This window comes from Seriola lalandi, unplaced genomic scaffold (assembly GCF_002814215.2).
Source record: "Seriola lalandi dorsalis isolate HSWRI2012SDOR001 ecotype SW California unplaced genomic scaffold, Sedor1 jcf7180002054748, whole genome shotgun sequence".
Lineage (NCBI taxonomy): Eukaryota > Metazoa > Chordata > Actinopteri > Carangiformes > Carangidae > Seriola > Seriola lalandi.
Window position 1 is genome coordinate 1,359,735 of NW_019525301.1, and position 22,245 is coordinate 1,381,979.

Genomic DNA, 22,245 nt, shown 5'->3' on the forward strand with positions numbered 1-22,245 from the left:
TTAGGTCTGTGAGAGGGGATAACATGTAGAGACTGGTCAGCAGCAACCAGAGCAACGGCTAGTTTCCTGGAGGGAAGGGAGCTCGTAGCTGATAGGACGGGACAATGGACTAGAGTTACACGGGTGCAGCTCCATTAACCCTGAACACCATCACTGAGGTTGTGAATCTAAAATGAGCAGCCAGCAGCACTAGAGCAGGACATGGGAGGGTTTATAGGAGTCGAAAGACAAGCACACAATACAAGATGATTGTAGCTGGACTGGACTGAATGTTCTTTTGGTAGTCAGATTGCTCCTCATTCTCCAGAGCAGTGTGTCTATTTCCAGTCTGATGATTGAATGTGAATATGAATTAGGGTTACATAAACATTGATCCTTGAAAAGTGGGACTTGAAATCCATCTCTGTGTTTTACCCAGCATCACTAATAATACGTTTTTTTATGCTTCAAGACAAAGAGAAGCACTTCAAAGTAAGAGGGATTTCTATATTAAGTGAGAAATGGTCCCTTATATATGAAATATTAAAAAACGTGAACGTAATAAATGTGAATTATGAATATGGTTTTCAGGCAGAGTGTTGAGGGATTAAGTGATGGCACAAAGCAGCACAGAGATGTGAATGATGATGGTCCCGACCGGCTCCACCCATCCATGTACATTGGTTATTGTGTTCATTGGGCCGTATAGCCGCAGTGAGGGTGTATTGATCGCAGTGAAATGTCAAATGGGTCATCGAGACAGTGCTCAAGTCATCTAATTTGCTTTGCTTGTTTATCCATTTGAAAATTGTAATGGCAGCATGCAGCCCATCTTGGCTGAGACCATGTGGAGGCGGATGGAAGAGCAACTGCACAAAGCCTGCAGAATACCGACTAGATCATTCAATAACCACATCTGTCACATTCATCAGTTGTTCTAAAAACCTAAGTGCTCATTTCACTGACAACACAGAAGTGGCTGGCAGCGCTGTTCAACCTGTTAATATATTCATAAAACATCTTCAGCCTCATGTCCTTGGACACTGTCCATGCTAAATACCAGGCTACAGCCAAGAGCCAGTCAGCTTAGCTTAGCACACAGACTGGAAACAGGAGGAAACAGCCAGCCTGACTCTGTCTGAAGGTAACAAAACCTGCATATCAGCATCTCTAAAGATCATTAATTCACACAAGGGACAATATTTTTAATTTAACATTTCTTAGTCAAGAAACGAAATGAATGTGGTTTCTGGTTGGGAGTGGGTGGTGGTAATTGTCACTTGACAAGAGGTATATGCCCTCTACATTCTCTACAATCTACATTCTTTAATGTAGATTTAAGAAGAAGAAAAGAAGAATAAGAGGGCGCAACTGGATGAGGCAATTAAGAGAGCAAGAGTCAAACTTTAAATGGTGAATAATCATGTGGAAACCAGGATGTATTTATGTTTATTTCATGTATTAATTTGAGGATCAGTCTCCTCATTGGTGCACACATGGAGTACCTGATGTTTTTGGCTGCCATTATTTTTCATCTCTCCAGATGAACTGAAGCTTGAGTGACATATAAGTCACATGTAAACACACTGGAGCCTTATTCACTGTTTTCAAACTGACTAATCCACACACGTGAGATGTGTTGAGGCTTCTCTGTGCGCAGTCACCTCGCTAGCATCTACCTGCAGTCTGCATGTGAGGCATTTAGGCATCTGTAAACTGTAGCTACAGAAATAACTCTCCCCCATCTAAATTGAGTCTCTGCATGCAAATCAGTCACACACCGCACCACCCACCAGCATAGGTACAGCCTCAACCTGGGGGACACGCTGCTCTATGAGAACTAAAAGTAGCAGCACAACAAACCTGTTCCAGCACCTGAAACTAAAGCAGGAAGTGGAATGGGCGCAATGTCTGTCTCTTCAAGATTCTGATGCGAGCTACAGGCCCGATTACAAAGCCACAGCTAAAAAGCAGCAAACTTTAGCTGCCTAATTTGCAACACGACATGTTATTGTTGTTGTTTTTTGATATTGCAAATAAACCAAATATAGTTTCAATAAAAAACACCATTTTTGAATCATGTTTTATCTTGAGTTCACAGACAGAAAAAAATGACTCAAATTGACAATTGTCGATAACATTGAAAGAAATTGAGATTTAACTTTTTGGCCATATCCCCATATCTTGTGGTTAATAGTGCTATATGCTATTTAATATATTAAGCCTATCACTCTATTGCTCAAACTTTAGGACATGAGTGGAAAAACTTGAGACTATGTGACTTGCAAAGTAATGACTTGGTCGCACCTCTGCAAATACTTGAGTAATGATGAGCAGTGATGTCGCAGGTTTAGAGACAGAATCAAGTCAGTTCTCAGCTTAAACAGTGACTGACCAGAAGCACTGACCTCCATCTTTAAACACAGTCCAACTCTCAACAAACATTAGCCCAGAATGCCTTTGTAAACTGTGGAAGAGGCAGTTAATAGGAAACTGCTAAATTAAATGGAACAGTTGATTTAGGTTTGTAGCTGTTTTTTTCCCAATCCAGCCCCAAGAAGTCATTCTGAGTAAACCCTGCCCTGTGGGAGAGAGTCATTCTATTTTTTAGGTGAATTTCACACATGATTTAGTTTCTTTGTGTGCAATTAAAGCACAGGGTGTGCAGATATGCTGCTACAAAGCACTACTGGCTGCTACCAAGGAACAACAAAAATATATATAATCCCAGCAATGTTGTGACGGTGCACCATTTCACTCCTACATCTTCCTATCTATTACACAAGATGTGCCAATGCAAGGTACTTTGCAAGGGAAGCGTTTATGATGAGATCCCACTCTCTGTTAGAGGAAATAAATAAGAGCAGAGACAATAACATGAAGAACTTTGAGGCTTTTATTGTTCATGAATTTCATATTCCTCCATAGAAATTATTTCCAATGATGGTCTCTGTTCATCTTGTTGCATAAGGACAAAGTCTAAAATAAACACCTGTAAACCTGTATAAAAAATTTATCACAATATTGTTAATGTATCATATCAATATATTTATCTTTAGTCCAGAGGATTATGAAAGCATTTGAGATTAGCATCCAGTGCTATGATTTATAATTTGTTTCTCTCTCTCTAATCAAAGCAACAAAGATCTGAGAGGGTGGCATAATTTCCATACAATCCAAAAATCAGTATCATTACTAAATGGTATAAATGTTTTTAAACTTCAAGAGAATTTAATGGATATTGTTTCCTTTTGTGGTTCTTGATATAACCCTCAAATGTACTTGAAGACAGTGTGGGTGTAAAAGCCCCCCGCTGATGATTTCCCACAGCAGAGTTATAAACAAAAAAACGTTATTACAGTGTCGCCTTCCTCCAAGTGTAACACTCATTCCCCCTAACAGCATTTTTTAAATCCACCATCGTCAACAATCCATCATTGTTGCACAGAGCCCCTATTCAATCCTTTGCCCACATTTAACACAAACTATATGAAGACCAGTTTTTGGTGTACAAAAAGTACAGTACCCTATTTGGAGCTTTAAAGACACAGTACAGTAAAAAGTAGCCTATGATTTTCTTCTTGATTCTGTCAGTCTCTAACTAAAAGCATGTATTATTTTCTCATTTCTCTTTTTGTCCAACATGTTTTCGATGATTCATCCTACACTCATCAGTTATGTGACATCAGTCACATAAAATGGGATTTGGAGCAGTCAGCTAACAGTCATCCATCACACTTGTGTAGAGATAGCTATACAGTATCATGGCTCAGAGTTGAGTGGATATCAGTTGGCAAAAACATTGTGCTCCCAAAACAACATGGTTGTGGTTTATTTTATTCATTTCACCCTCCCTGCTGACTAACTCTAACTTTTAAATCAAAACTGTGAACAGTTTGATCAAGTCCCTCTTGGAATTGTAGACTACTCCTCTGCATTTTCCAGATGTAAATACGTCACATTACTGAAGTCAAACACTGTCATTTCACTTCCAACATGTGATTTCAGGACACATGACTTCCATGTGTGGGCTCACAGCGTGCTGTGTGGTTTTCGTACACTGGTGAATCCTGGAAAACTGGCGCAGGAGTCAAATGTTATCTTTGAGCAATAGCATTTTTGCATCATATTTCTTACTGTATAAGTAACTATAACAAATTATCAATAAAAAATCAAATTATCTCCTGTGTAAGTCAAAAAACAAAATGCAAGGACTGCTGATTGCATGTGGAAAAAAGTGTCCATCTGGTGCTCTTCAGTGTGAGGATCTAAATCACTCTGGATTCTTGAGAAAAATCTCTTTCAAATTGTCATTTGTTTTGTTTAGATATGAATTAAACTGTCTCTGATCCTGACCACAGTAAAAGAATATCATCTATGTATCTACCCCACCATATCTTATCTAAATAGTATCTAAATTGCATCACACTAAAGATTCCTAGAACATATAGAAAATTCAATAAGGGGTGGAGACAGATTAAAACGGCTCTTACAAAGAGAATCCTTCTGGATATATACTTTGAAAGCTGTGCAATTCACAGGTTTAAATGGGGAACTTGATTTCTCTCCTTTTTTGTAAAAGTTGCTTCTTTGTAAATATTGTTGACTGAGGAATCTGATTTCTTGGGCCTCTGAGAAAGAGAGTCTAGAAACTACTATTTGACGTCTTCTTTGACTGTACTGAAATATTGAGATGTTCTAAGATGTTATTTATATATATATATATATATATATATATATCAGTTTGTGCTTTATCTCTCCTTTTAACAGGGTTTATTTTGTGATTTTGATTACCTCATTATGGACTATACCTGTTCATGCTGACTGCATGTGATTGTTTGCCCACCTGTAGATTGAAGATAGTGTGCCATATGACTGCCTGGACCTATCATGTTACAACTTCTCTGTCCATTCTGATCATGTGACTAATGCTACCTTATAAATGGAAGAGCCCAAAGGTGGCCATTTTTTACTTTTCCTGATGAAGGTCTAATGGCTGAAACACGTAGGCATGTTTTTATTGTTGTATTGATGCCATGAAAAAATAAAGGCTTTTTAAATCATCGACCTCTTGAGTGCCTCAGATTTTACCAAGTATCTCCTGTGTAAATTGATTATTTTCTATGTGACAAGGTTGTGGTGGGTGGGAGTTCAGAAACATAGTGCCAGTGAAATGTTTGGACTTTTTTTCCAAGCTTTTGACTGCTACTGTGTATAGCAAGTCTTAAGAAGATGTATTCTTATTTTCATTCACTACACAATTTAAAAATATATTCTCATGCACCACTGAAGCTTAAGTTATTCAAGTCAACATTTATTATTTTTTCTGAAATGGAAATTAAAAATGTAGACCTTTTCAAAATAAACTGTGGCAAGGAAGTTAGCCGACCTTGATAGCTGTTTAGGGCTAATCTGTATTTTTACTATGTATGTTTTGGACAGATAATTGAAAGCATAGACTTGTGTTTTTCCTGTTTTTAATGAGGTTAACTTAATTTAACAACCCTGCTACAACATCAGAAAACATGTTTTGTTGTTTTGTTTTAGACTAGTACTATAGGAATCGACTTGGGGGTGAAGATGAGGGCTATATTATAGTAACTGGTGATCATTGGCCAATACCTTCCTCCTGTAGCTCGAGTGATTTGCCTGCAGTGAAGACATCACAGCAAGGTCACCTGACTGGACTTTTTTTTAGCATTTCCACTCCACATACCAAGGTCATGTGTGTTTCAGGCTTTCACTTTAATCAAACTATTAACTTTGTCTAGTCCAGGAGTTGTGGGAATTGTTCCCTCTGTCCACACATGAACTGACCACTGACCAGTTCATCAGAGCACCAAGAGCAGATCACAAGAGACTGAAAAAGGCATTTCACCCATGCAGCACACAGAGACAGAGTGAGGCAGTGGGCATACATCCAGTCCCCAGCTCAACTCTACTGTTTGTATAGAGCCATTCATCTCCTTATTAGGATCAGTGCTGGGCCTGAAAGGAAGCTACAGGAGCTCTCTGTGTTATTGGTGTCAGTGTCAGAGGATTTGTAAAGATGCTGAACAAGGAGCTCAGTATTTGTTTAAGTATAGACGGGGACAACCACAGAGAGACTGAGGCTGAGAAGGCATGTCGATATCGCTCAACAGCATTTTAAACTTGTCTTTTAAACTTTTCTGAGCAGTATAGGTCACTTGCCAAGCAATACTACTATGTGGACAGAGTGTGGTTTGCTAAATGGCAGCTGAAAGCCAACACCAAGCATCTTAATCTGTGGAGTGTTTGGCAGCACTATGTGCAGTTGGAGGAAAAGTGTCTGGTGAGATTGCAGCATGAAAACTGCTACCAGAGGGACATCAATCATGATGCATGAATTATGAAGGAGCCTCGCATTATCGCTGCCAACATAAAAACAAAAGAGAAAAAAAATCTATGCATGATGGACAATCTATGAATGATCGGTGCATGCAGAGTGAAAACATTTCAATGCCAGCGAGCAAAAACGATGCTCTAAAAACCATATCGCAATTAGAGAAAAGCCTGCGGTAAAAAAAAAAAAAACTGATGCCAAAACAATGAGTGGTTTCTGTTACTGAGGAGTGGCCTTACAACTCTTTGCGTGCAGCTGAGGAGGAGAAGTGAAAGTGTTGTGTGATAAAAACACAAACACACAAGTGATCTAAAATAAAACACACAGAAGTTTCAGTCCGGAGTGGACCACCCTAAAATACAACAACACTACATTTCTGCTACAAACCACTGCGGCTTTGATGGACAGCAGAACTCGTACTCATACACGTATCTATTGACAGATACTCCCAACAAGGCTACATACTGTAACAATGCCACAGACACACCAGTGTATGGTTTAACAGAGAACCTGTTCTGATTATAAACCAACAGTTTTATTAATGAGGTGAGAGGAACAAGGCAGCAGGTGGAAGAACAGAGTATGCAGTTTATTCAGCTATGATGGATGTACTGTACATTTTAATTACTATAACCATAGTTAAAAATAGGAACTAATTCTCATGACGTAAAAGCATAAAAAAAAAAACGTGTACTTTACTAACGATACTCTCGATTGTATTGTAAGTGTTTTTACTATTGTGAATGCATATGCGTTATCAGAAAATAAAATCCAAGACCCGTAAATATTGGGGTCATAAAACACATAAATGTGAGTTTTAAAACTCAAATACGTCTCTTTTTTGCAGCTGACAATGAAGTTTCTAATGTCGGAGGTTCCAAACAGCACATGAATGCACCACAAAATTCAAGACTATTGGGCAAGTGAACTGCAGCGGCATATAGAACCAATCAAAAAACCCACACCAGTTTGTTTGATAGTCGTGACCGATAAGACTCATTCAAGAGGTGAGGCAGGTGTCTGCATCATCGTTTCCAAAGGCCTCCATTACTGCCCGTCCAGACTACAGCGCAACTCCACAGCTTTCACAGTTAAACGGATCAGGCAGCATTTCCAGAAGTCCCTGTTTTAGAAGCTCCAACAAGGAGTGAAAACACATTAACTTAGCGAAGGTGATGCATTTCGAAACTAAAACATATTAGTGTGGATGTAGCCTACGTCGCCAGCTTCACTTTGAGTGAACACAGACTAACGTTGACTGAAGACGAGGTAGTATTTCGTTGAGGGGACAGCTCATGAATGTACACAGTATTAATCAAATTAACTATCATGAGCAAGGGAGCAGTTAATTGCCCGGCCCTACCAGCCATACTTTGACAACTTCTGCAACCATAAACTAACAGCAATAAGCCGACATATTCACTGTGATGGGCTATCTGTCTAAACTAAGTTTAAGGTTTAGCAGCATGTGACCTTGTACATTGTCAACACACTATAATTGTTGCTAAAACTACTGATCACAGCCTTCGATAGAATTTTTTTCACGTCTCCATGAGCAGACAGTTTTCCCAGTTGTCCTGGAAGTGTCTTTTTGATTTTTCTGAGCACTGTAAGGACCATGTTGGTTGAAGTTTAATGTTTTCAGTGAAAGTTCCTTGGCAAAAAAATAAATCTCACCAGGAGCCCATTTATTAGCCGTTTCACTTCTCATCCAAAAGGCTCCTTCAGAACTGAAGGATGAGAGGTGAATCGTCTTCAAGCCCCTCAAGCAAGTCTAGCTGCTCTCTTAAAGCTCAAAGAGACACCAGGACCTGGATGACTGAGAGTCTTCACAGACATGTCCATCTGTGATGAAGTACAGTGTGATCCTTTAAAGTACAAAATGGTCAGCATGACTAATAACATTGTGAATTCTGAAACCACACAGACTCGATCTTTAGCTCAGATGATTCTCATAACATGATGTTCTCATGGGGATTTAATGGAAGAATGATTGTATACACAAGCAGAATGTTTTGCCACACAGACCAGATTGCCTGTGTGTGTGCGTGCGTGGGTGCGTGTGTGCGTGCGTGTGTGTGTGCGTACAGTACAGTTGATTCTTCACTAGGCTGCAAACACAGCAACAAGCAAGTTGGTGCAACAAAGCAAAAAGCATGAGCCACAAAGTAAACACACAAGATGTGTCACGTGCTACGACAGATTATAAATCAGAAGTGTAAACACACACACCTTGCATGAGTGTACAGTGTGGCGCAATGACTGCGGCTGTGCCTGGATCTGCCTTCCAACCTGTCTGACCAGTTTAGACGCCACATGACAGGCCCAAAAGGAACTTGGAGTAGATTGTGCTCCTCCACAGACCGCTGCAACAAACAACTGATCACAACCCCCTCAACAAATGCATTTCTCTCCAACAAGCAGCCAACCAGCCACAGCCCGCGTGCAGACTACAGCCACCTGCTCCACCGGCCATTTGGTGAACAATCATCTCTCAGTCTAATTACCGCTGAAATATCATGTAGAGGTCAAGAGTCTACCCACCTTCCTCAGTGGAGCTGCATATCTCATTAACCACACAGCAGCAGCAGCAACCATTTTTAATCACACAACAGTTACCAAGGGACCATCATCCTGAAAGGCCAAATTCAGTTTCACTTCAGCTTCAACATGCAACTTCATCGAAAATGATTTTGTACAAATCAACTCAGGAATTTACTCTGCAGCAGTTAGGCATGGTATTGTTGTGAATTTGTACTTTTTTGCAACTGTAATCTCCCCTAATCCTCTTTTTAGGTCTTGTTTTATGTATTTATAAATCATTTGCACTAAGATCGACCTCAGTACGTATTTTTCCTCAATTCGCCAGCTTTCTAAAATGTGAGCGACTCAGCCTGTCGCACACTCTAATCATCGGGGAAATGGACACAGACCAGCAATGGAATTAGCCTTCCTCCACAACTGTTGAATGCAGAGACTCTAATTAATGATTGCTAAGTGTGGAGTGGCCAAAAGAAAACAATAGCTGCTGGCTTGGGTTTTTGGGAGAGGCCAAAATAGCCGGAGAAAAAAAAAAATTTTCATGGCATGATGAAGGCAGAATAAACAGGCTGGGAAGAAGTGGCAACTGTTCCCTTTCCCCACGTGAACCGACTTTGCCTGAAATGTAAATTCTTCTTTACTGCGGGGAGGCAAAATAAAAAAAAAAATAAAAAAAAACGAGCAGCATGATGGGTATCGTTGCACCAGATCAAAGCCAGACAACAACATGATGAGTCTCATCCTTGAGAGGCAAGGGATTTGTTCAAAGACGGCAGAAGAAGTCGAGAGGGAAGGAATGAGGGAAACGAGTGTAGGTATGCAAAAAGGGGGGGGGGTAGAAAAAAAAAAGAAGGAGAACCTGCTGACTCACTGTAATCATCAGGCTGAGGCAGGCTGCTGAGCTGCTGCTCAGGGTAAAGCTCTCTGCCTCCCCTTCAGAAGGACAAAGTGATGCTTCCCATCAACTGTGAAGAGCTATATGACTGAAGGTGGGGGAATAAAATGGTGAAATAAAACTGTCTCGTGGTATGAAATAGCTTCTCCTTCTCTCTTCTCATACCCGAGTGCAGGCAGAATGATGCAATCTGAGGAAGGCAATAAATCGCACAAAGCTGGGTGAGTAAAAAACCAAAGCTAAAAATAAAGCCCTGATCACACAGACAGCAACAGGATTGCAACTGGTTTGGGAAGAGACCCCCAATAGGAGGAGTAAGAAGGAGCGTATAACTGTGGACCTAACCACTGGACACACCATTAAAGATCACGCAGCGAAGCAATACGATGCTCAAGTCTGCACCATAACAAGATTTTGGCAGGACTGCAGTGGCTGCAGCATCCTGATGAGGCTTAATTCAATTCCCATAAAACAAAAGCACACAGCCACTGTGAGAACTGTTGTGGGACTGAGCTGTTGTAATGTTGTGTTATCCTCTTTTGGTTATTCCAAACAAAGCTTGATAAAAGAGCATGTAAAACAGAATAAGATTAGGTCTCTGTTTGTTGGGCAAACAAACACAAAGCTGCAGTGCATTGTACCGCTGTCATACTGCAATTACAGCTGTATCAGCCAACAATCAATAACACAGTGCTTCTTGTGAGTTATCAGGTATCGAGTATTAGTTACATGGTTTGTAAACAATCTTTGATTTGCATAAGGAAAGCTGTAAATAATCATTCCAACACAGGTAAAATCTGTTTTTCTTCACCAACTTGTCCCAAAAACCTCTCGACATTTCAGACTCGTTACAAGGACTAATTTTAGTGTTGGTTTAAGGGTTAAAGTTACAATCCTGAAAGGTCTCGTATTGTTACATGAGTAGTATCAGTATCAAAGCGCTCAGTCCACAGAGAAATGCACACAGCCTGTATCCAGAAACTGAGGCTTAAAACAAGCCGTCAGGACTTCTGTAACTTTGTGATGTCACAACAAAGCAGTCACCACAGCCATGCCCCAAGCCCCGCCCGTCTGGACCCACCGTCCAACGTTGCAGGATTAAGACTATAAATATGACACAGAAAACCTGATCTATAAACTTGGGGAATTGAAAAATTAGGACATTTAACTGGTTTTGACCATCTTTTTCATATTTTAATCCGTCTCTTATAATTCTCTCAACTTTAGGGTTGTGCAGCAGTAAGTTACTGGAGTAGCCCTTTAAGATTTCAGTCTTAGTTAATCTGGCAAGACCTGTGGTTACTGGTGGTAACAGTAAGTGTGTTTTAATAGAGCGGCACATGTATGTGCGGCTGGGGTAAAGAAACACGAGTACAGAGGGTTCATTGTGTTGCATTTCTCTGATACAGAAGACCAAACAGGACAGTCATCATGTCATCCATTATGGTGGCTGAATGCTGTCTTCTTCAATATGTGAAATACAGACATGCACCAGCTTTTGTCTCATGTATCACATATAGAGCATGCATGTGTTGTTTCCTGTGCATCCATTGTGTTTGGGCATTCAATTGGAATTTACACAGGAAATGAACTGCCATTACCAGTTTATATAACTACATAAACACGCAATGTTAAATGTTAAAACTGTGTTAAGCCCTGGGGTTATAGGAGATATGGAACGCATTGTGTCAATGGAGGTCCTCATAAGTATAGAAGTACAAATTTCTGTGTGTGTGTGTGTGTGTGTGTGTGTGTGTGTGTGTGTGTGTGTGTGTGTGTTTGTGTGCGTGTGTTTCTTTATGCGTCTGTGATTGGTCACTGGAGTTCAGCAGGCAGGAAGGGACGTGACCACACTCACCAAGCTACAAAAACATGGCGGGTCAAAGAACATTCAGCTGGGAAAGCAGCAATGACAGCCAAGCGCAGGACAAACACGCACACACACACACAAATTCACACAAACACACACACACACAGTACCTGTTGCATGCCTTGGCAACATCAGAGTGACGCCACATTTTTATACAGCACTCCTTGTTTGTGCCAAGAGCTACTGTATATACAAAATAAACTATGACTAAAATGACCAACTGAAAATATTCTTCTTCTATGGTACCATTTCATACAGATAAACCACTAAGTGCTCCCTTTTTCCAGTGGAGGAGTCAATAAGAAATGGTTGAGTTAACTTACAAGTGCAAGAAATCATTGCCTCCAATGAGACACACAGAGGAGAGGAGGGCTGCTCAGCCTCACTGGATGCCTCATACAAGCTCATTTGAATTGCAAATGGTGGCAGGCAGCATGCTGGGCTGTGAAATCCCAGCAGCACCCTTGGGCATCTGAACTCATGCACAAACACACGAGTAGCGAGACTTTGTGTATACATATACACCACAGTGAAAAAGAAGATAAAGCCGTTCAGAATCTTTGAGTTTGAGTCACTTCAATGTGTCTGAACTTGATATGATCACAAATTCATGTGGAAACACTGACAAACAGTGCAGAAACTGACGCTGGTGCTGAGGTGAGGTAACGGCTCCCTGGCAGTTAGGAGGGAGCAGAAGCATCAGGTGATACTCAGAGGAAGGCTGGCTGGCAGGCTGACTCGGCGAGGCTAACGCAGCAGGCACAGAAGCGTGTCCGACGTCAACAACATGGACGCTGTGTGACAGCAGGTCTGCCAGCCCGAGGCTGACAGTGTGCGCGGCCCGCAGGAGGAGTGTGACCAAGTATCACAAGCCCACCTGTACAGCAATAGGGAGCAGGCCAGAACGCTGCAGAGGGGGTAGGACATGACAAACCAATACAATAAGAAATGTGATATAATAAGCTCTCTTAAGGGTCAATCAGAAGACACTTCATAGGACCTTTCTACATTCAAAACCATAGACATTTAAGGTAGGAATTCAACCACAGAGAACAGTCCTAAAGCATCCTGCATTGCTGAAACATTCCTCTTCAGTACTGTATGTAATTCCACAAAACCGGTGAAAGCCAGGGGGGCCAAAGGTGAGGCCATTTCCATACATGGACATGTCTGAGCATGCAGGCAAAAACAGGCAATGTGCTGCAAATGTCTGCACAGCAAAGAGCTGAAGTCTGTATTTTACAATATTTACACATCACTGACTGATTCATTCATTGTGAGATTTAAAAAAAAAACGGTGCAAAAATATACAAACAACAAATCCACTTGTATGTTTTAAAAGCAAAACTCAAACCACTTTGTGTGGGCAAGCCAGAGGTGTTGATGAGAGAGAGGGTGTGACAATGGCAACATTGTGTAAGTCACTCCGTGTGTGTATGTGCATCTGTCAGTGTTTGCTGTTGCATAATTACTGGATGGGTGTGTTGGGAGAATACAGTGACTGAGCCAATAGCAGATCCAGTTCTCCCTGACAGGCTGAGACACAAATTGAAACAAACATACAACAGCTGATTCCAGCTGAAGAAGAAGCCAAGTACAACTCTGAAGGACGTGGGAAACCCAGAGTCAAAGTGAAGGCCGGTGCTGTAGGTTGTGAGAACATCATGAAGGAGCACCGGGGGGGGGGGGTTTACTGCCTGGTTGTAAGATTTGCAGATCTGATGTGAACAGCTGACTGAGCCAGTGGGCGGAAAACGACGCTGCAACTTGCTCCTTCCTCTGCTTCAGTCCCATAATATTATTCATCCCCCCGGTAGAGGACGGCAAGCAAGTGGGCAAAGTCCATGCGCGTTACAAAATGATGGTGTATTGGACAGCTGCAGCTTGAATACATGCCTTCTCATTGCAGCAGCTAAAAGCACAAAGAGAATATAACAAAGCGCCGCGATCCTTGAGGAATTATGTGTAAAAAAAAATAAATAAATAAAATAAAAAAATAAGGACAAAGCGGGAAAGATCTCGGAGGCGTTAGAGCTCGACATTCAACAAATCGTTTGCCACAACCTCAAGACAGCGCTTGAACCGACATAAGCAAACTAGCGGGGGAGGAAAATACGAATATTTCAACATACCCTCCTGTCAGACAGACATCCAGAGGAGGACCATGGATGGCGCGCACCGGGGAGGGGGGAGGTCAGTCCTGCTCCTGCCGCCGCTCCGTGTTTATTCCCCGGGTTTAAGGGAAAGGGAGTGTGTCGGTGTTTTGCCGGTGAGAAGCCTAATGAGAGAGGGAGGAGGAGGAGAGAGAAAGAGGGAGGGACACTGTCAGATGCAGGGAGGCAGGAGGGAGGAAGACACACACGCAAATACACACGCGCACACGCACGCACACAAGCCCGTGTGTTCAGGGGGAATGCGTAAAGCCAAACAGCGCTTGTGTCAGTCCTGGAAAAAAACAAAAAAAAACAAAACAAAAAACGTCTCTCTATGTCAACAAGTAGTCAGATCTAAATAAACATGCGGGACATGCCAACAAGGTGACATAAGCAGCTGCAGTCATCCACGTGTCAGAGACTTCTGTCATGAAACAAGGCAACAACATGGGATAGAAACCCGCCTACAATGTGTTTGGGTTGTTATAGTGAGTAAGTGGAGATGGTTCATTTTTACGCAAATTCTCTCTCTCTCTCTCTCTCTCTCTCTCTCTCTCTCTCTCTCTTTCTCTCTCTCTCTCTCTCTCTCTCTCTCTATCTGCTTTTAATGAAATATTTACAGACCCCAGCAACTACATCAGAGGAGTTGCTGTTATTTCTTCCAGTGTCGTCAGGATGGCACCACAATCTCTTTGATTTCATCACTTACTGTATAGTCCATTGCTAATAACGCGCAGCCTCAACTCCCTCACCTTAGTACACAGAGATGATGGGATTTTATTAGCACAAAGGGCAGCGCCCCCCCGGAACCACCCACTGTTGTAAACAAAACAAAAAAAAAAGAAAAGGGAACTCGAACGTGAAAAGCAATAATGCGGAGGTATCAGATCCCTATTGTGCCTGCTAAATTAACAAGGTATTATTTTTGAAAGGCAAGCTGAGTTTGATGTAATTAATCACCGATCAGGGGTTTCTGTTGCTGATTTGATTAATCGCTGTCAGGCCCTTACAAAAGCAGGGTTATAATTCTGTAATGTGTTCATTGGGATAGTATGAATATTACAGCAGAACTAATTTGCTCTAAGCCTCTGTACAAACATACAAGGTCACCACCCGCTCACACTGTAAGCACTAGGCTATAGGACAATGTCATTTTATCTGTAGCCTATAACCAGAAGTCCAGGGGTCACAAAAGCCCCGGGTTACTGATTTGTATTAATTTAATTACATTTAGGACGATATCTGGTGTAATGATTGTCCTTAAAGGTCCAATAGGCCTATAGTATAAAGGTAGATTTCCATTTGTTGTTTGATTATAAAGCAGGTCTAGGTTCTATATTAATACGGTGAAGGTATCAAAGCCTCAGTCCACGGAGAAATGCACACAGCCTGTATTCAGAGACTGAGCAAAACCAGCCGTCAGGACTTCTGGAACTTTGCAATGTCACAACTACACAGTCAACAACCTCAGCCATGCCCCCAGCATGACCAACCTGGACCCACCATCCAGCCTTGCAGGATTGGGTCTCTCTGAGTGTTTACCTGAAATCTGCTATAATTTTATTCAGTCACCCAGAAAACAGAATATGACAAAATATGGACCTTTAAAAGACTCACTCCACTGATGCAGCATTGCACTCTTATAACCTTGTCAGACTCATGATTTTAGTAGAATCAAAAATCTGTCTAAACCTTGCACCTACATTACAAATTCAACTTATAGGAGACTTGGGTGTGTTATGGAGGTAGCAGCTAATGTAGCTTTGAGCCACTGTCTTCAAGCAGAGATGAGAAGCAAGCTACAGTAGCAGAACTCACTTCTTTCTTACTCCACACCCCCAGATCTTTTTCATTTTCAGACTTGCAGCTGACTCAAGTGACAACACATCAGGACATTACTCTGATTTCATGTTCCCTCTGGAGCCACAAAAGGCTTTATACAACTTTTCTTTTACACATACTGTAGTTCTCCCCAAGACCTATAACCGGACTTTCATGTGTAAAATCAGTGCAGTTCTGTTACTGAATCTTATCTCGGCTCTTGTGTCAAAATCTAGTGTTAAGACCTTCATTATTTCAGTTTTGTGCTTTACTTATCCCTAAATGCATGTGTTTAAAGCAACTATAAAAAAAATTTTCACTTTAACAATGGACATCATGTCCACTTGAGGCCTATGTGAGAGGGGCTCTTCCCCTCAGCCATTTTTGTATCTGTGGGAATGTTGCTAATGTCTTTTGCTACAGGATGTGCATTATCAACTTTTTGCTAACACATTCACTGTATCAGTTTAAAGGAAAAGATGATATTTCTTTGTGTGTACAGCTTAGTTACAGTGGCCAAAAAGTCATTTGTTGCAGGTTTAATAAACGTACCACCAGTGTTGGGTTGTAATGTATCAGGCTGACTCATTATGTTACTGTAATGTGATTACTTTTTCTGGTCATGAGAAGTGACTGGAGGGAGTACAATTTGAATTTCCACAGTTTGGGGGTCGGCCTTTTTGTCTTAGCGGGAGTTTGATGGATGGTTGACATTGAGTTCTCTCAGCGTTCATTGGAGACACTGGTGCGAAACATGTTCGCTTATGTTAGTACAAGGTCTGAAGGTGTGCGCAGGCAGTTAGCCTTCACCACAACAGGAGAAATGTTGCTCCCGGTAACTGCTATATTATTAGGAACGTAAGCCACTGGGTTCATTCAGTAATGAGGTGGTTTTGTTTAGAGTTGGAGGGTGTGTGAACTCTGCAGCTGGAGGACTTGCTTAGGGCTGTGGCTAAGCTAGCTGATGATGGCTTGTTAAACTATAAGGTCTATGATGTTTTCAATCGTTAAATACAGAATATGTGATGTGTGGCAGCTCTACTGACTAACAAACAAGTCATGTAACTGACTGAATTTTGGTATCATGCACAGAAATACTGTAATCACTCCACAGGAGGAGGGAGGAACTCGGGGGTAAACATCTTATATTTGTGGCTCTCTATGATTTCAAATATATAGATGGGTGACAAATTAAAGAAAAACACAACATTCTGAAGGCCTACAGTCAACCCCACTGAACACCCACTCAGTGAACTCTGGTGCTCTGTTTTGAAGCATCTGCGTCGTTGTGTTTCTCCACACATTTGTTCAGGTTTCTCCTTTAATTTGCAACCCATCTGTACATGTGCCCCTCAGGGTTTCATCATTAAGTCTTTTTCTGAGCGAGTTGTACAGAGAAATGTTTGGGCGTCATTTCATCATATCGTTGTAGTCCGTGAGACATAAAGGTGTTGCACTTTTGAAAAAATACTGTATATGGAAAAATTCTGAGGTCTCTGCTTTATGGATGTCAAGGGCCACTTGTGTTTCACTTGGTGTTTGACATATCTGCTGCTGATAACATTTCTGCCTCAAGGACATATAAGTAAGAATTCAAAAGTGTGTTTAGTGGACACATTCCTGTTTTGCTCTGGCTATTTGTTTAAGTTGACAGGGTCAGTGTGCAAAATGCATCATACTTTACAATCCAACAGCAATGAAAATATTTTATTCACCCATTGATCTATCGTTATGTATGCTCTTTTTAATATTGATTACAAATCAATAATAACTACTTCAAAGTCAGTCTATTCAATAATGAAGCATCTCTGTCGTGTTCTGCAGGAAACAACAGCACAGGTGACTTATGATGGGACATGATGACAAGGCTTTGGAGGAAAGTGAAGCAGACAAACACATGGATGTTAAATAAATGCATGAAGCACAGTAATAATGCATAGTCATGGACAATCAGACATCAAAATATAAAGAAGTCTGTGCTGTGTGCCAGTCCTCTGGTCACAATTTAATTATACAAACCGCACAGAGACATGACTCAGTCCTGCAACTCAAATTTCTCTTGGAGGAGTAAAGGATGCATGAAGGAGCTGTCAAAATGTTCTCTCTCCTTGAATACTGCATAATATTAGCAAAATATTTCACAAATATTAAATTATTCAACTGTATAGCTCCATGTCCACATCTTGACATTTACTGTTACCATAGACTGTTACATAACAACACTTAGTGCTAAATAAAAAAAATGCTTAGTGAATGCTTACTGTGATCTAGTCCCAAGTTACTATGTGTTTTTATGTGATTCAAATTAATTCAAACAAACTCATTCACTAATACCATCAGGAATGCACCTTTGCCTGTAAAACAACTAAAAGGGAGCCATTTGATATGTGTACAGTCAATGAAATGTTCAGTTTACCTCGTGTATTAATTAATAAATGCACTTTTCATACCTTTTGAAATAATATGCCCTCTTGGTGTTGGATATTGTTTGCCAGCTACAGATTGGCCACTATCATTAACCCCTGTGTGTTTCAGCTCTTTTCTTACATTATTGTATTTTGTTTTTATGTGTGTGAATTAATTGTTGCAAGTGTGTTTGCAAACGCAAATAAAGTATTTTGACAATTGACAATTGACAATCCTGGTGAAATTCCCGGTGCAGTCTATTTGTTGTTGTCAGCCCATTCATCTCAGTGTACCTAATGTAGGTCAGATCAATGTTGTTGCCACTGTACCTTCTTTTCTACCACAGGGTGGCTCCAAGTTGCAAAATTTCAAATTTGACTCTTAGTGGCTTTAAAGTCTGAAGTTCAGAAGTATTTTAAGACTTCGAAGAGCAAATTAGCACCTCCTGAAAATGTATTTTTTTGCTGAGCTCTAGTGTATCTTCTCAACCACTCACCTGTTTTAACCTCTCACTGTTGGTTCTGGTTAAAGGTGTAACACAGCACACCTCTGACCCTACCTAGAGGTCACAGATGAAACAGCATTGTAACCACAGAGAGCAGTGAAATGCAGATTTTCAGTCTGTTCCAGTCAATTTAAGCTGCGATGAAACACTAAAACACCCCTGAAACCCATAGAAATGATGATCAGCAGTGGGCAAAAACACACATATCTACGGCATTTATATAATGACAGTGTAGTATAAACTAGTTGTCTGTTTATGCCTCTGTTGAAGCAGGATTTCATTGGCTTCAGGCAAACACTCACTTGGCCGGACAGTGGACGCACTGCGGACAATAAAAACAGCTGAAACCACTCAAATCCTGGTTACACCTCATCTACCCTGTTATTACACATTTAATCCATCTCTCTCAGCTCAGCTCCAGGGCAGCTTGGGCCTGTGTTTCCCAAAATCAGAGCTGATAGGAAATCTATGGGAGATCCTTCAGACGGGCTTTTTATAATTCTACTGGCAAGTGCTATTAACTGCAGGTTGCTAATCAAAGACAGCGTGCATACTCGGTGTGAAGCAATGATGCTGCATGTTTTTCGAGATGTGCTGCTTCCAGTGATGTTATTAAATGGGACAGAGCATCATAATTATTTCATTCACTTCTTATCCTTTCCCACCTACACAGTTTTCTACCCTAGCAAGAACTGGGTGGAAGGCAGCGAGACACGTAGTCTACCTCATGACGAACACAAAAAGACAGATGCTCACATTCATACTGAAGGGCACTGCAGAGTCTTGAGTCTGACTTCAGTGTCTAAAACACAGTCTGAACTCGAAATTAACTGTAAGGTGGTTGGCAAACTAAAAGTGTATACAGTAAATTATAGAAGTTTTGACTGGCTAAGAGGATCAATTTCATAAAAATATACTTTTTAGTTCTATTTTATATGTGAAATCAGGTACTTTGTTGGGACAGAAAAGGTTTCTAGGTCTTATAAAACTTTTCTACTTCAATTTCAGGATAATTAGTTGTCAAGCAGTTAGTTGGAAATCAATGATGAAATAACATTTCAGAGTTTTAACAATTATTTTATTGTTGGTTAATTTATACATTTTATATAATGCATAATGCACATATTTCATAATGTCTTTATTTAATATTGAACACTTTGAGACACCATATCTGGAGCCTAGTGAAGCCAGGCTGGGATCTTTGCTCTCTCGTTGATCTCTCTTGGGTCTTCTGTCTGTTTTTATGACCATCTGATGAAGGCAAGTTAAGATAATGTAAATATATGGATAAGCACTCAAATTTTGCTGTTTCCCAAAGTTACCACTTTTCATTGTCCTGGAAGGAAAACATTATTTGCTTTTAATTAGGTGTACTGCTCACACAGGCCAGGAATTAAATCTGGGTCCTATCTTGCTGTGCACGTCCCACTGAGCCGCCATGTCTCCCTAGAATAGCATCACCTCTACAATGTATTAACTCCATTTGCTCAATAACTATTTAGTTGTGCAGAATACCCATAAAAGAGCTGAGTTTTGCGCAGCACCTGGGAAAATATCCCATTTTTTTCTATTATTCTCACTTATACCATTTAGCACTTAGCCCATCTGTTTATGCAAAACAGTCACATCCGAAACAATTTTCCTCCCTACGTGACAAAGTCTGGCGTGAAATGATAAAGTGAGCCCGTCCAAGTGATTTACAGTGTTTTTGAAAAGACTCAGAGGAGAGCTGCAGCATCCTGTCTCTTCCCTGTCTGATCCTTTCTCCCCACCGTGCCCCCCTGCTATCTGTTGGCCAGGACACAGCTATTTCCTTCTCTTCATTTGTTCCACCATATGACCTTTTCTGCGGCAGTAGGAGGTAACTTTGGCTAAAATACAAACTTAAAAGATTGAATTTCAAGTGCAATCTCTGCGAGATGAAAATGGAGGAAAAACAAAAAGGCTATGAATGGGATTAAGGGTCAACAAATTGTTTTTATTTGTCAAGAATTATTTTGTGGATGCTTTTATGCTTGTTGGGGTTTCGGACATCCGACAAATGAAGGTGACACCCATACTTTGACAAGAATGATTGATGGCATGACATGAAAACAAATGAGGCTTTTGAGCCCTTCAAAGGAAGAAAAATAACACTGCACAGCAAACCTTCTGTGTTTGATAGATAATAAAAAAATTACCTTCCTGACATTTTTAGACATACCTAGAATGTTTTGAAATTCCGTGTAATTTTTAAAGAAATGAACATCCAACCTTGGCATGCCTTGTAACCACTGGAGCATCTTTCATCTTTGCTCAATTAACTGGACAACACTGACATTCCCTATTTATTTTGGTGGCAGAATTGTCTGCATTTTTATTCCTGTGCCATCTGCAGCCTTACCCTGCACATATCTGTGCAGCACCAGGGGTCAGGAGGGAACCAGCCTGTCAAGCCCCACCATGCATGTGTGTCTAGACAGCTCTACTGACTGCAGATGGCAGCGCAGCTACCATGCAGCTGTACAGGAAACCAGTCGTGGCATCCTGAACCTCGCGACCCCTGCCCACATCTGGTCATCACAACAATAACAACAACAACTGCCTACTGACACTGACTAGAACGACATCTTAACTATCAAGGGACATTATGAGTCACCAAAAGAGGATCTTTGTAGAATCAAATTTATCACAGATAGGGGAAGGTCTGCAAGAAAAGCAGAGAAACCAAAATCAGCTTAACATTTCAGTCATCTCTCCTCTTTCCGTTTAATTAAATAAAGTTTTTATTAAGATTGTTTTTTAAAATTGTAATAGATTCCAAATCTCCAAAGGTGCCATATCTATTAATTTTGACAATGACTAGTATTATACCTAGCTGGTCTCCAGTATCATCAAACCTCTTTTTTACGATTGTTTTACGATTGTTTTTTTTACGATTGTTTTACCACCTAAGTAGGTTCCTGAAGTACATGCACATTGTTGAGTTTGTGCCAAGGAGAGCCCTAAATATCCTCCTCTGTTCTCTTGTAGAAGATCACCCTCCCTCAAAGACCATTTGGATAAATCTTTCCACAAGCCTTACCATTCAAATTGGCTTACTTCTTTGAAAGGCAACTTCAGTTGTGAGCATTGTGAGCAAGGTAATAAAACCTACAAGTGCAGGAGCTGTAAACATCCATTAGCTGGTAAAAAGTTTTCTATTGGCCAGTTCATAAATTGTAACTCCACAAATATAGTCTACATGCGGTTTGCCCTTGCAGTAAGGCCTACATGGGAAAACTGATAGAGCTATCAAACAGGAAATGTGGACCAAGCAATGGCCAAGCATTATACAGAGGCCCACCATCCACCCTTCATCTCACTGGCTGTAAAATAAACCTCATTGGCCATCTGATATTCCAAAATAACTTTCCCAAGGAGAGGTGTTTTGGATTGACAGCCTTCATGATCACACTACTTTTAAGCCTTTCCTATAACAATGTTTGGATAAATGATGCAGTGTTTCTACTCTTGTATTTCTGTTTTCTATACGAGATTGCACTTGCACTTGTTCTTGTCTTTCTAGTTGATTTTGGGAGTGGTCTGCTGCACAGCTGTGTTGGTTCAGGTTGTTGCCTTGATTATCTTGTATGTAATGGCCTTATTGTTAACACTTTCCATTCTCTGATAAAGGCCTATGACTGAAATGTGTCAGCCATGATATTCTAATAAAAAATTATTTTTTTCTTT

At 40.7% G+C, this 22,245-nt stretch overlaps 1 protein-coding gene across 1 annotated transcript in view; it reads right to left on the reverse strand.

Annotated features, from left to right (window-relative positions):
• LOC111668613 (uncharacterized) overlaps nucleotides 1-14,171 on the reverse strand; it is an 88,831-nt gene extending 74,660 nt beyond the window's left edge. The window contains exon 1 of the mRNA XM_023424693.2: nucleotides 13,782-14,171. The gene's annotated coding sequence lies outside the window, so the exon portion shown is untranslated. The remainder of the gene's footprint in view (nucleotides 1-13,781) is intronic.
• Nucleotides 14,172-22,245: the final 8,074 nt, after the last annotated feature.